At 34.0% G+C, this 15,828-nt stretch overlaps 1 pseudogene across 1 annotated transcript; it reads right to left on the bottom strand.

Moving 5' to 3' along the window:
* Positions 1–4,221: 4,221 nt before the first annotated feature.
* Positions 4,222–15,599, bottom strand: LOC114384174 (annotated as a pseudogene). Its single transcript, XR_003660608.1, has 4 exons — positions 14,557–15,599; positions 8,157–8,207; positions 5,153–5,264; positions 4,222–4,670 (listed from the first exon to the last, which is right to left on the bottom strand). The product of XR_003660608.1 is annotated as a trans-resveratrol di-O-methyltransferase-like (transcript).
* Positions 15,600–15,828: the final 229 nt, after the last annotated feature.

Genomic DNA, 15,828 nt, shown 5'->3' with positions numbered 1-15,828 from the left:
CCACTGTTAAATTTTGGAAAGTTTGGGACTGCAATTAAAAACATACATATTCTAAGATATATAGTCCTTGCGATCGTCGTAGATAAGGCTTCCCTTTTGACGACGTGGTCTACTACAATGGTCCTCAACCAATGTAAAACGTTCCAAATAATCGATTTAGAATCTCCTTTCTCCATTACTGATTACAACAATTGTGATCACTTTTATCTATAATTTTTTACAATATAAGAAAATTTAACCAAATTGTATGCAGTGTAACTTAAAACCTTATCAGCTATTTTGTACGTGTTCACGATTCTGAAAATTATCTTGTATGTGCTCAGCATCTTCAAAACTAATCATCACATGAAAACAACTTTGTAATAATATCATGATTGGAGAAAAATATATTTAATGAATTTCTTAAAAAAAATATTATCTAGTAAATCAATACACCACTTATAGAAGTAGAGTGGTGTACCCGAGAAGACATCATGCAACTTGTTCAATGATTGAATTTTCATTGTCGATCATATTTGATTTTTATTTTATCTATGCTATACATTTTTATATGCTAATATATATATTAATTGTGACATTATTTTATTTGATATTACAAGTCTTTTAAATATTAAAATGGTAATATATGATACTACAAAATTTGGAAAATAAAATTAATATGTAAAGAACTAACAAATTGATAATTCAGTATAAAATACTAAAACTTAAATAGATTATACATTTTTTTATATATTACAGTATGGAAAAACAAGAATACAATATTAAATACTTAGAATTAAAAACTAAAGTGTATTTTCTTATCCCCAACAAAAGACTGATTTATAAAAATATTTTCTGTGATTGTAATTATGTTTTAATTTTAACATTATTTAAATCAAGTTTTTAAAATGTATTTGGTGTTTTAAATATTTCAATAATATATTTTTCATAGTTTGAATTATGTATATTAATAATATATTTATTTGTAAAATAATTTATATACATATTTTAAAAATTTCTCAAATATGAATAAATTGTTATAACTTTTATATATTTTAATTGATTATTTACATTTCTTTTTTAATATTTAATTTTTATGGTATATTAATGTTTTATTTTATATTATTTTTATTTATTTGTAGAGAAAAATATTATACACCTACAAGTGTAAAATAATTTTACAATATTATTAAATCACTATCCATCCTATATAATAATTTTTTAAATTTTGAATATAACTATCTTGAAAAAATCATAATAATAATAATATATAATTAAATTGTTTTATGTTATAGTGATTAACATTGCATGTGTATGATGTATAAAAAGGAGGTGGAATTCATTAGATAGATCAGGTGCATAGTTACAAAGAGTCATATGAAAACGAAGAAGCACGTGTATCCGGTCACCACCCATCCCATATTAGGTAAATTCTATATTCCTGGGACTATAGATGTCCTAATCCACCAATATAATATAATAACATGCTAATTAATAGGGGTGTGTAAACGGGTCCAGGTTCATGGATTGATTTGCGGAGCCCGTGATTCGTGTGGGTAATAGATTAATTTTTTTTAAACGGTCCATGGTTATGTCATATTTTTGGATCCACCTCGCTTAACACGCAGACTATGCGGGTTTGATCCACGGGGTCTGTGGGTTGCCCGCATTAGGATTTTATTGCTTCAAATATGGAATCATTTGTAGTTAGAGATGCTTAAGTTCATATTTTAAATTTATTGCTTGGATTTTCTTATGTTATGACATTATTTATTTTATTGATGTAATTGACTAATTGTTAAGATTTTATTTACATTTGTATTGAACTTAATTTGATTGTGTTGTATTTTTATTGAAATTGAAATTCTTTTAAAATTAGGCCCGTGGACCAGCCCGTTTGACCCGCGGGGTCCGCGGGGTGGGGGCGGACCAATTTATTTGGTCCGTGTAAGAATGCGGGGCGGGCTGGGCCGGTCCACTGCCAATGTGGGCTTATGCGGACGAGCCTTACGCGGGGCGGGCCAGCCCGCTTACCCACCCCTACTAATTAAAGTGTCTGTAGTAAAATTAGAAGTTGACCCCTATTCCCACTAGGGATGGAAATGAGCTAAGACAAGTCAAACTTTACTAGGCTTCAGCTCGGCTTGAGTTGAATACGCAAAGCTTGAGCTTGGCTCATTACCTGTTTTATAGGATTTTTGTAAAAGGCTCGGATCGGCTCACATAAAAGTCTGACTTGACCTACGAGCCTATTTAAAAGTCTGCTTAAAAACGTCTTTGACCAAATAATTGTTCTAAAACCTAGTGAAATACTAACTAAAAAAAGCAACTTATAAAATTTCGTATAAGTAATGTACAAATCCAAAAATAATTGATAAAAAAATCATATTGAATTCAAGTTGTTAAAACACAAAGTATATCAAAAGAAAATGAAAAAAGAGAGCATAATATTAAAAAATATATGGATTAGAGATGATTTATACTAATATAATCAAATAAAAATATTTAAATTGTCTGAAAATGTCTTTACAAAATATTTTTTTCTTTGGAAGTATTAATCTGATTGTTTTATTCTTTTAACTTCAGTCTTTTTCTTTTTGAAAATTTTTCAGATGCAAATGAACTCTCTAAGCACGTTATATCACTTTATCCTGTCATTCATAATGTCATAAAAATGGTATAGATAATAGTTATTATTATTATTATTACTTAAACAAGCTAGTTTGTCAAGTTTAACAAGCTTTTTTTATAATTTGGCTTTGACCTTTTTATTTAAAAAAGTTTTTTAAAAAGCTTGAGCTTGACCTTTATAGCAAACAAGTCAAGCCGAACCAAGCCTTAAATAGACCGAGCCAAAGATCCTTGACAAACAGCTTGATTCATTTTCATCCCCAATTCCCACCAATAATATGTTTTAATTTAGCATTTATTCCCACTGCAATAACTAGCCCCACGTACACTAATCCTTCGATTGTCCTCCAATAATAGCATTTATTCCCACCGCACTAACTACTCTCACTGTGCTCTTTAACCACGTATGAGGAATTAAGTAATCTTATGAGCACAACCAAAAAAAGATGTCAGATATGAGTTAAAAAGAGTTAAAATTACCTACGCATAATAGTTTGCAAAGCTGGGTCATTAGCACAATTCATGAATATTGTGTTTGTTGTGTCATTTATTCATGCCACACACACACAAGTTTTAATAAATGTACCCTATGATGCAGCTAAAACCAATTGAAATCTCAAACTTTATTTTGGAACTATACTGAAACATATTTTGGTAGGCGAATGGCAGTAGTGCAACACAATATTTCAACATAACAAACTTATTGTTTATTATTATTATTATTATCATCGTCGCCTCACACAACCTTGCTCGCTTCCCATAAATTTCTTAGCCGTGTGCTTTTACGGGGAGATTTAAAACAGGCTTATCAATATAGAGAAACTAAAAGGATAAAGAGAAAAATAACATGAATCAAAATTATTTAATTTAATTCATTGTCAATCCATAGTGTTAATTTATTAGTACACTTCAAGTAGTACTTCGGTTTGCCAAGCGTGAGTTTGACACTCATATCACTACATCCTTAAAGTTTAAAACAATTAAAACAAAACATATTAAATTTATTGGGCCTAGACTGATATGGTAGGAGAAGCCTGAGGTAACCAACTAACCATTGCAATATTTTGTTTCCTTTGTACTTTCTCTTACTCTCCCTCTCTTCACAGTTGCACTTCATAAATGGTTTGAATTAGAACCAGAATATAGATGAATATCTCCAGCAACAATGCCTAGCTATTCATGCATGCCACTTCACGAGGTTGCTGATAGAGGACTAAGCTACACTAAGGTAAAGTAACAGCTAATTGATAAACTTTTCTTGCTCATTTTATTCAATTATGCGGTTTATATAGGAACGCTGTAGATGAATACTAAGCCAATCATTGACTGATTACAATAGGACAAATTCTGTTATGGAAGGATAACAACAATAGGTAGTGGTGATAACTAATTTGGAGCTTTTTAACTAAATGACAGAATAAGAATATTCTTAGGTGCGTGGGAAAAGATCACTCATAGTCCTTGAAATGGGTAGGCCTCCTTAGTGTCATTCTGGGCTTTCTGCTGGGTGCTTGGGTTGTGTTGCTATCAACACCCTCCCCTAGAAAGTCAACCTTGCTCTCAAGGTTGTATGCAGTCTACAGAGACTCCCAACTCTCCCAGATGGTGTCTTCAAGGGATAAGCCACACCATTGGACGAGCACCATTTTGGAAGGAGGCGACGTTGTATGATTCCACTTCCAGTCCAAAATTGAAAGGGCTTGACCACAGGATGATTGTTAGCCTATAATGGGGGAAAGAGTGCCTGGGGTTGTCGGCGGTGGGTTGTGGTGTGGTTTTAACATGGATACATGAAATACTGGGTGTATTCTGTAGTCTGATGACAACTGGAGGTGGTACACGATGGAGCCAATACGTTCTGATACCTGGAAAGGGCCATTGAATCTCTTTGATAGCTTGGAATAGGTCGGTTGAAGTGAGAGTTGATGGTAGGGCCTGAGATGCACGTAAACCCAATCTCTTTCCTTGAATAAGAGTTCGCAGCAGTGATTGTTGGCGTATTATTTCATGGCCACTTGAGCCTTCTGCAAACCTCTTTGTAATTGAAGATGGATGGCATTCTGTGTAGTCGGAAGATAATCAGCAGTTTCTACCGAAGATGAGCCTTGCAGGTAATGAGGGATGGAGGGAGGCGGCTTGCCAAATGTCAATCGAGAAAACCTTGTTGCCGAATGAACAGAAGTGTTATAAGACCATTCAGCCAGTGTGAGGCAGGTATACCATTAAGCGGGGCGGTCATGGACAAATGAGCAAAGGTACTATTCAAGAGTTCTATTAAGAACTTTGGTTTGGTCGTTTGTCTCTGAGTGATAGGAGGTGCTCATCCTCAACTTAGTACCACTCAGGTGGAAGAGATCGCACCAGAACATACTGATGAACACTAGGTCTCTGTCGGAAACCAAGCTATGGGGAAAATCATGTAATTTACACACCATATCTAGAAAAAGCAGAGCCACTTTGTAGGCTATGTGTCGTTGTGGAAGGGCACCAAAATATGCGCCCTTGGAATAACGATCGACTACCACGAGAATGGTAATGATACCTTGGAACCGAGGGAGGCCAGTAATAAAGTCAAAAGACATGTCCTCCCAAATACCAACAAGAATGGGTAACGACTGAAGTAGGCCGATAGGCTTGTGTGTCTCATACTTCGTCTGTTGGCAGATGAGACACTGAGCAACATAACTCTTAACAACTTAGTGCATGCTTAACCAAAAGAAACTTTCCTCAAGACGATGAAGGGTCTTGGCTACCTCCATATGGACGCCCAAGGGAGAGCTATGAAATTCCGCCAAGAGCAGGGCAACAAAGGGACTGTCTAACGACAACCAAATCTTCCCTTGATAAAATAATAAATTATGGTGGATTGAGAAGCCAGGGTGAGCTTCGGGATGCTCATGAACCTGTTGCATCAATTCTATAAAAGTGGTAGTTTTGTGAAGGGAATGGATGAGCTGCTCCAAGTAAAATTAGGAAGAGAAAGAGTGAAGTATTGGCCCTTGTTGGGGACACGCGATAAAACATCTGCCATGACATTGCCGGCACCGGGGAGATATTGGATTATATTGTCGTACCCCATCAATTTGGAAATATAAATTTGTTGTTATCGGGTTTGGAGCACCTGTGACATAAGCTCCTTGAGGCTTTTATGGTCCATGAGGATGGAGAATGGATGACCCAACAAGTAGTGTTGCCATTTTTACACAACTAAGGTAATCGTGTGCAGTTCTTTGACATAAGTTGAAGACTATTGCAAACAGGGACAAAACACCTTACTGTAAAAAGCAATTGAGTGGTGGTTATGCATAAGAAGGACCCCTATCACCACGTCAGAAGCATTTATTTCCAAAGTATAATGGACTAAAAAATCTAGCGAAACCAGGACATGATCCTGAGTCATAACCTTTTTCAAGGGGTCGAAAGCTAATTGAGACTCAGGTGCCCAATTAAATTGGTCCTTGCGCAACAACCCAGTTAACGATGCAACCAACACTGTGTATCCTTGAATGAAACGACAATAAAATCTGGTTAGACTAAGGATGCCACTGTTAGTTGCTATTTATGAGTTAGTATGATATTGAAAATTTGCAAGAAAATAACAATGTGCCTCCAATTTATGGTTCTTTTTATGGAAATTGTATATATTTTCTTTCTTGTGTGATTTTATAGAGTAGAAACTCCATTTTTATGACCTAATGTTGAAGTCAACTCATTTTGTAGGCCAAAAAAGAGAAGGTGCAAAAAGCTACTGATGAACTCGCTTAGCGAGACAGATTGGCTAAGCGAGCCTCATCCGCTTAGCGAGACAACCAGTTGACTTAGCGGATGGGAAACCCTAGAAGAAGATAAGTCAGAGATCTGCACGCTCAGCGCGCAGCCAGCCTGCTCAGCGAGGACGTTGTCTCTTTTCGCGCTTAGCTCGCTTAGTAGAATTTCACTTACTTTTGCTCAACGAGACATGCTCGCTGAGCGAGCCTTTGTATACTGAGAAGTCCAAGAGCCTTTAAAACACTGAGATTGGCGGAAAACCAAAGGTCACCACTAACATTCACCTCAACCAGAGTCTAGCCAAGCCTAGCTACGTGAAAAACAGAGAGAAATAAGGTTGAGAGACTGGATAAGACATTCTCCATCATCTTCTTCCATTTTCTTTCACCAAAAACATTTTCTTTCTTTGTATTTTGAAGCTTTACTTGTAATTGAAGGCTAGAACCTCTTGTTGGGGAGTAACTACTGAAACTCTTGATGTAATGTTCTAACTATCTATTTAATGTTATTTTCTGGTGTTCTTTGCTTCCATCTATACTTATTTTACATGCTTGTGGCTTAATCACCCATTTGTATGTTTAGTTAGACTTTTTATTATTGGAAAATGCTTTAAAACCTTAGAACTGGATAAAATAAGCTAGAAATTTGTATGTCTGGGAATGAAGTGCAGTGATCTAGTATATTTTACACTGTATGCTTAGTGCAACTCTTTTAGAGTGAGTTTGTTGAGGAATCAAGACAAAGGCTAAGAGACTTAGGCTCATTCATGTGAGGAATCATGGTCTGAGTATTTTCTCCATGTAAGAACAGTAGGATAACATTAAATAGAGAAAAATCCTTTTAGACGACAAGAGAAAATTCAGTAGGAAACTCCCCAACGCTTTTATCTTGATATTTGTCATATTTTACAACTTTGAGTATTTTACTTTTGTCCAAGTAGTTTAACAGTGCAGAAACTTATTTCACTGTTTAATCTTTACCTTATTTCCAAGCTTTAAAAGTATTTACATACTGAATATACATAGTCTAGGTGAAATAAATTCCATGTGAACTCGACACTCGGTCTTACTGTTTTATGTACTACTTGTGCGAATCAGTACACTTGCCGACCAGCGAACAACCACACAATTCAGTGGTGGATGTCGATGATGACCTATTCAACATAGCACTAATCTTGGTAAGGTCAGGAGCAACACCTGCGGTTGGCACTATGTGTCCCAAGTACTGAAGGGTATTCTTGGCGAACAGACATTAGGAATGTTGTAGATGGAACCATCCTTTGGACAAAACGTCGAAGACTACTTCCAGGTGTTGGACGTGAGCTAGCAATGAAGAACTATAAACAAGGATGTCATCGAAGAACATGACAAAGAACTTGCGTAAGAAGGGTTTAAGTAGTTCAGTCATGGTTGCCTAGAAGGTGGTCGGCGCTTTACAAAGGCCAAAAGGCATAACCCTATATTTGTAATGGCCCTAGTGAGTTCTGAAGGCGGTTTTGGGATATCCGCATCTGCCATATGTATTTTGTGACACCCTCTACCCCTCACATATATATTAATAAAGGAAAAAAAATTCAAATATTAATTAAAAGTATTTTTAAAACATTTTTAAATACAAGCTTTTCAAATGGATAAAAGGCTCACATTCACTTTCTTCTACATCATATTCAAATTTGTCTAAATAAATAATAAAGTCATCTCGACTCAAAGAAAATCATATAAGTCTCATACAATTAATATAGAACCTATATCCTAATGTCACATCCTATCAGAGCGTGGTGTTCCCGTGTCCTCTAGCATGAGGTTCTTCATAGTCATCCACCTATTCATCTGCTCCCCCGAACACAAGTTCAAGATCATCACAGGATCCAAACACAACAACACACAGGGAGTGAGTTATCACATTCCTAGCTAATAGAGAAACAAGACAATTAAATATACATATTATATAAATGAGATACCACTTGCTTAAACATAGCTCACGTAACTTCACCACTTCATCATTCAAAATTCATTTTTCAATTATCAATCACATTACACAAGAATCCCACACTTCGATCAAGATATAATAACACATCAATTAGCAAGCATATGCAATAGTTATGCTAAGACTCAATCCTATATGCAATGTGGTACCATGTCAGTGAAAAACCACCCTGGGGCGCTTAGGAGTACATAACAAGACACACCACACAATGGGTTTGTCAGGTCACTCTCACTAAGTAAGATCATAGGGAGACCAGTCAGGGTCACGATGTTTTGCGAGAATGCTCCAACCATATGAGATCAGCATAGGCTTAAAGGAGCACTCAAACCCGGTGACCCCCAAGGCCTACACTCCGAAGAGTCCGTCAGGGCCTCTCCCTCCTGATTCAGGTCCAACCCCTAAAATAATTTTTGCATGCAGACACTGCTCATGAATTATACAATACCCACGACCTTACACTCGTGTTTTAAACACGTTCAACACAATCGCACTATGATTTAACACTGGCTCCTAAATAGGAAACCTACATTTTCTCTTTATCACTGCGCATCAACGCTTTTCTCAAGATAACACTGGTCGGGTTATTGTACAATTCATAGCTTACAACACAAGTAATTTCACATCAAGTGTTAACTACACACTTATCCACAACTAGAACTCATTCACAATTTCACCTCTCATAGTGTGACAATCCACCATCACATGTTTACACGTATCTCACAAATTAACACATGTTCAACTTTACACTTATACTCAATCTCAATAACAATATTATAATCTCAAAGCAACATATTCTTCTACAATTCATCACATACTCACAATTTGAATCATCATTTCATATCCTCAATATAACAATTTATATAAAACACTATCACAACATTAGGACTAAAACCCCTTAACTAATATTACACAATTATATCAAAATCATAGGTCGAAATATACAAATATCAAGAACACAATTTATCAAGCAATTTTCATTAGGACATCAATATTTTATTTATAATCATAAAGGAAAAATTGCAATTTAATAAACATCTCAAAATAAAACCCCAATTTAATCCTCTAAGGATCCCTACACATGTTCTCACTAATCCCAACTGTGAATAACTCATTCCTTACCTCTGAGCGGACTCACGTGTCTTCAGCCAGGGATAGCAACATCTCTAGCGGTTCCCTGAAATTCTTTCAGTTATTCCTCCGACTGCTCCGATAGAATTCCCAAACGTCAGAGAGACGGAGAAGAGATTGAAACCTCCACTTATACTGTCTTCATGCGATTCCTTTTTCTCCCTCCAAGAATATTATGTCGCAAATCCCAACGGTGGAAGCGTGTGGAATTGAATTTCGAACAACATATCCAAATTTCACAATAATCCAACGGTTAACGAAACCGGGATCGTAGTTTTACCAAGACAGCTCTGGGTTTCTGCGGGAAAGAAAAAGGCTACAATGCGAAGGGTGTTTCTCTCAGTTCAGACATGGTATCGAAATTCCCAACGGTGAGAATTCTCGGAATTCTGTTGCTAACATGATACTCAAATTTCACGATGATCCAACGGTGAACGGGTTCGAGATCGTCGTTTTTCTAAGACTGGTTTGGTGGGCTGCGGGAAAAAGAAAGAGTTTTGAGAGGAGAAGGGGAAAAACGAAAATGAGGCCAAAAGGAGGCAGCTGACTTAACATAACTATTTATACCTAGGGTACTCAGCCTATTATTTGCTCTATATTTATTTATTTATTTATTTATTTTACTAAAAATCTTTTTAAATTTATTTACGAAAAATTGGGATGTTACATATTTGGTGGAATCCATGGCAAAGGTCCAACTTGGAAAACCATGACACGTCGCCTAGCTTGTCGAGGAGTTCATCGATGGTGGGCATCACAAATTTGTCCTTCACTGTTATCGCGTTCAGTGCGTGATAGTCAACACAACATCGCTAACAATTGTCTTTCTTTTTAACTAGTAACATTGGTGAAGAGAAAGGTCTTTGCCTAATTGAATCAAACCGACATCGAGCATGGATGAAACCTGCTTCTTTAGTTCAACTTTTTGACTATGTGGGTAACGATAATGCTTCACGTTTACTGGATTTGAATTAGGGAGGAGATGAATGTGGTGTGTGATAGAATGATGTGTGGGAAGAGACAAAGGTTCAATGAATAAGTCTTGGAATCTGGAGAGAATGGCTACAATGGCTGGAGGGGTGGTGTCGTTGGAAATGGGTGAAGAAGATAAAAGTTGGGTTAGGTCGGGAATATGGGTTATGTGGAACAAAGCCGATAGGAACTCAGTATGTATCATAAGCTTAAGCTGTTAGGCTGAAGCTTGAGCTGGCCTTATTGGTACATCTGCAAACAACTGGATGGGTTGGCCCAAATGGGTGAAAGACATAAAAAGCATGGTGTAATATGTAGTAACGAGACCCAAACATTTGAGCAATTCTACATCGAGAACAATATCAACACCACATAACGGGAGTTCGAAGAGGTCTATTAAAACGACTGGTTTATGAAATGTTTTCTAGATATATTTTATAGTAATGTTCCTTTTATACTTTTCTCATGTAGAAATAAATTATTATCACTTTTATAATTTTTAACTGATTACTTTAATTATTATATTATTATTTTATTTTAATGTTATAATAATATTTTCATTTGATCTTTTTAATTTAGTTTTATAACAATTTTTATAATATTTTAAGTTATATTTATATTTAGTTTTTATCACTGCTAACATATAAAAAATATTTTCAGCTAATTAAAAATCATTTTAAATATAATTTTTAAAGTAATTATTAAAAAATTGACATTTTTATAATTCTTTTCATACAAGTTAATTTATTATTTGATAATATAGGGAGAAAGTTTTTTTTTTAACGTGAGAGTGAGATTAATAAATTTTAGCCATTAGATCTTATTACGTATGTTGAACATTGAAAAATATAAATTTTATTTTTGGTAGAGAAAAAAACTATAAACTATGTAATATTTTAGAGACAAATGACTATTTCACGTGATTATATAACTTTTAGTTTCAATTATCCATGTATAATTATCTGGCTTAAATTTATTCATCTCATTCTTGTATAAAAATTATTTTCTCATATATTTTATATTTTCAATTTACTAAATATATGTATTTTTTTATTTAATATTTTCTTTGTAATATGGTAAAAGAATTTGTAAGGAAAATATAATATTACCTTCTTTGTATATAAATTAAAGAAGGGGTGTGATTCATTTATTACATCACTACTATACATAGCAATAATTGAATTTGCACAGGAATAATGATTGATGCGATTCTACTTTTATTAGATACGATATGGTGATTGCGTATCTAATTGATGATGAGCCAAAATTTGCCCATTTGCTTTTTAATTTGTCGGCATAGGAATACCATACTTTCTTAAATAACTATTTTCTTTGTTTTTTCTATAAGTAAAAAGAGAAAACAGTGATCAGTTCTTGCAAATTAAAATATTAACTTTACCAAATTAAAGTTTTAGATTTGTCATTCTAAATCTTATAACATCTTATAAAGACTTAAAGATACATATTAGAATATATATATATATATATATATATATATATATATATATATATATATATATATATATATATACTTCTATTAATAATCAAGAAGTATTTTTATTATTTAAAGAGACTTAAATATCATATTGACATTTGTAAGTGATATTTTTTTGACTTCAATTCTTGTTATTTATTATAATAAAAAAAATGCAAGACATGACAAATGAAAGGTGATGTGATGCTACCATAATAACCTATCATTGACGCGTAAACAACAATATCCTGTTAACAATAACGTAAAAACATTAATGTAGGAACTAAAAATGAAAAAAAAAAAATTAGAACAGTTATATATATTGGACATGTATGTATAAAGTAAACTTATTGGGCATGCATTTAGGTGGAAATGCAATAGAATTTTGAAACTCAACCCCTTAATCACATATATTGTATGATTCACCTATTCATGGTAAAAAATTTCTTATTCCATGAGCATCCAAGATTATAGAAATAATAGCATTAGTGAAAAACATTTGTACTTTGTTACTTGTAATTATGTCACATGATTTTAATCAGGTGTTTGATACATTAACTCATTAGGATATGTGTTCAAATATTTTGAAGTGAAGATGAGATTTTTATCTTGATATTATCATAGAGAAATTTATGGAAAAAAATTTTGTGGTGTCTTAAACTTTGTTGTCTCTTACTTTTTGTAATCATACTTATCCAAAAGAAAAATTATAGAATTTAATTTGCTATATTTTTTGGCCTCTATGTTTTGCTTTAGTTATTCTTAACATGAACACAATGGTCATTTCTTTTGTGCAACCCAATATTTAAAATAAAAAGCATACACAACTTTAAGTGACATTTGAAGACATAAGCAATTTTCTTTAATTCTTATAATTTCTTTCCATTTTTAATTTCTGTAAGTTTAATTTATCTATTTTAAGTCTACATAAAATTATTTTTATTTTATTTTAGTCTCATTAATTTCATTGTTGGCATGAAATTATTATTAAGATGAGAATAATAGCATTTATTCCCACTGCACTAACTAGTGCGACGCCAATCCTTCAACTGTCTTCCAATAATATGTTTTAATTTACCATATAATATGTTTTAATTTAGCATTTATTCTCATTGGAATAACTAGCCCCACGTACACTAATTCTTCAACTATCCTCCAATAATAGCATTTATTCCCACCGCACAAACTACTACGACATCAATCCTTCAAGTGTCTTCCAATCATATGTTTTAATTTAACATTTATTCCCACCGCAATAACTAGCTCCACGTACGCTAATCCTTCAACCATCTTCCAATAATAGCATTTATTCCCATCGCACTAACTACTCTAACGCCAATCTTTCAACTGTCTTCCAATAATATGTTTTAATTTAACATTTATATATTCTCACAAACCATTTATCTTCCAAACCTATCCAATCTTGTGACCTTCCTCATCTCAAACTTTTGCATCTATGCCCACATGAATAGGAGTATTATATTCAAGTATAAAAATTCATACTGTGAGAACAAGCTTATATGTGCATTCACCTCTGTCTACCTCCAACCATTTTCATTAAGCGTTTAGATGAACTTGTTTTCTTTTATTTTGAATGCAAGCAAAAAAATATTTGTGTCTTGACTTCAAATACAAATAAATTTCAATTAATCTTATTTTATTTAATAGCGTTAGTGAGAAACATTTGAACTTTGTTACTTGCAATTATGTCACATGATTCTAATCATGTGATTGATACTTTAGCTAATTAGGATATGTGTTCAAGTGTTTTGATGCCAAAGATGAGATTTTTATCCTAAAGTCATCATAGAGAAAAATTCTTTGGTGATGTCTTGAATTTTGTGGTCTCTTACTTTTTATATTCATACTTCATCCAAAAGAAAAATTATAGGATTTAATTTGCTATATTTTTTTACCACTATGTTTTGCCTTTATTTATTCTTAACATGAATACAATGATCATTTCTAATACAAGGCAAATTCAGTTACCAAAAAAAAAAGTAATTGCTAAACTCTCACCGTGCTCTTTAACCACGTGTTCCTTTTCTTCTTCACCTGCTATATATACCACACAAACTATACTTATGCTCAGATCTTTTTTTTTTCCCTTTCTTGACAGTACTGTTCCAACAACACAACTATGATGAAGAGAGTTCAGTCTATTGCTATTGTTACTTATTCAACATTCACTCATGAATCGAAACAGAAAAATTATAGCCCTTACATATATGAATGATAGAGTGCTGGCACATCTCATTAACTTACTATGGATAGATCTCAATGAGAGACCTTAAGCCCAAGACTGGAGTTATCTTGTAGTAAACTAGTACTGATTATTACAAGCCATATAGACCACTTAGTTGGTCTGATTTGGTATGACAGTGGCAGATATGTAGTTGGACTACTAGCTAGTGCTAGCTTACTAGCTTAGTGAACAATATACATATAAAAATTTGAAGTTATTTCAAGTGATCAATGATGATAAAATCGTTCATTTTTTTTTCCAATCGATCAATTATTTGCTTTAATTCTTTAAAATTTGACATCACTCAAGTATAAAAACTGGGTGTTAATGGTATGAATGTAAAATTGTATTCTGAATGTGAATAGTGATTTACCTTTAACAGAATGGCATCAGCTGGAGGAATTGCCTCAAACATGTCCCCTGCAACATATTTAAGGTTCTCACTTCCTTTCAAGCCAGAAACAACATGTGGTAGATCAAACACAATGCATTCCACCCGAGGGAATGATTAAGCAATGGCTTTTGCCATGGTCCCTGTGCCTCCCCCAACATCAACCAATGACTCCAATCCCATGAACACTCCCTTACATTTCTCAATCACCAAACTAGTGACAAATCGAGCATCACTTGCCATGGCATCATTGAACAAGTGATTAAGTTTCGGATCAGCGCCAGCATAATCCCAAAACATCTTCCCATGTGCCGTTTCAAATGGTGTAGGGTCACCATTTTTGAACCAAGTAGAAAATTGATTCCATGGATTTGTCAAAACTGGATCAAGCATGGCATGCAAGAAAGGTGTCACACTCAGCGGATGGTTCTTAAGCAATAGTACAGATGCATCGGTTAGCACATACTTGGCTTCTAGCTCATTCTCCAAGTCATGGTTTTGTTGAGAGAAGAAGCCAGAATGGATCATGATTCGCATCAAGCGATGGACGAAGCAAGTTTTGGATGGGTGGATTGGTAGTGAAGCAATGAGGTTTGAGAGTGGCATGGGTTGGCCATAGTTGTGTATGATATCTGGTATGCCTAAGTCAACCACACATTTAAGGACCATGGAGTTTATGAAGCTAAATATGTGATTCCATATGTGGGTTTGAGCTCTAAGTAGTTTGGCAGCATGCTCCTCATCATGGGATTCCATAATTTGCTGCCTAAACTATAATTAATCGCTAGATTTGGATTTTGAAGTATGGAACCTCAAATTATTTGGGTCTATTTATAGGCGAGATGATGTTTAAGCAACGACTTTATCCTCTGTAGCTAGGTTTTAAAAAATAGTTGGTGATCATGATTTTGGCCACTATGTAGAACGCTCCAAATAATTGATTTAGAATCTTCTTTCTCCAGTAGGGGTGACAATAATTGTGACCACTTTTATCTATAATTTTTTTACAATATAAGAAAATTTAACCAAATTGTATGTAGTATAACTTAAAACCTTATCAGCTATTTTGTAGGTGCTTAGGATCCTCAAAATTATCTTGTATGTGCTCACCATCTTGAAAATCAATCACCACGTAAAAACAACTTTGTAATAATATCATGATTGGAGAAAAATATATTTAATGGATTCCTTTAAAAAAAAATTATCTAGTAAATCAATGCACCACTTACAGAAGTAGAGTGGTGTACCCGAGAA

Source organism: Glycine soja, chromosome 14 (assembly GCF_004193775.1).
Source record: "Glycine soja cultivar W05 chromosome 14, ASM419377v2, whole genome shotgun sequence".
Taxonomy (NCBI): Eukaryota; Viridiplantae; Streptophyta; class Magnoliopsida; order Fabales; family Fabaceae; genus Glycine; species Glycine soja.
The sequence above is the reverse complement of the archived record's forward strand: the minus strand, read 5'-3'. Positions and strand labels throughout refer to the sequence as shown.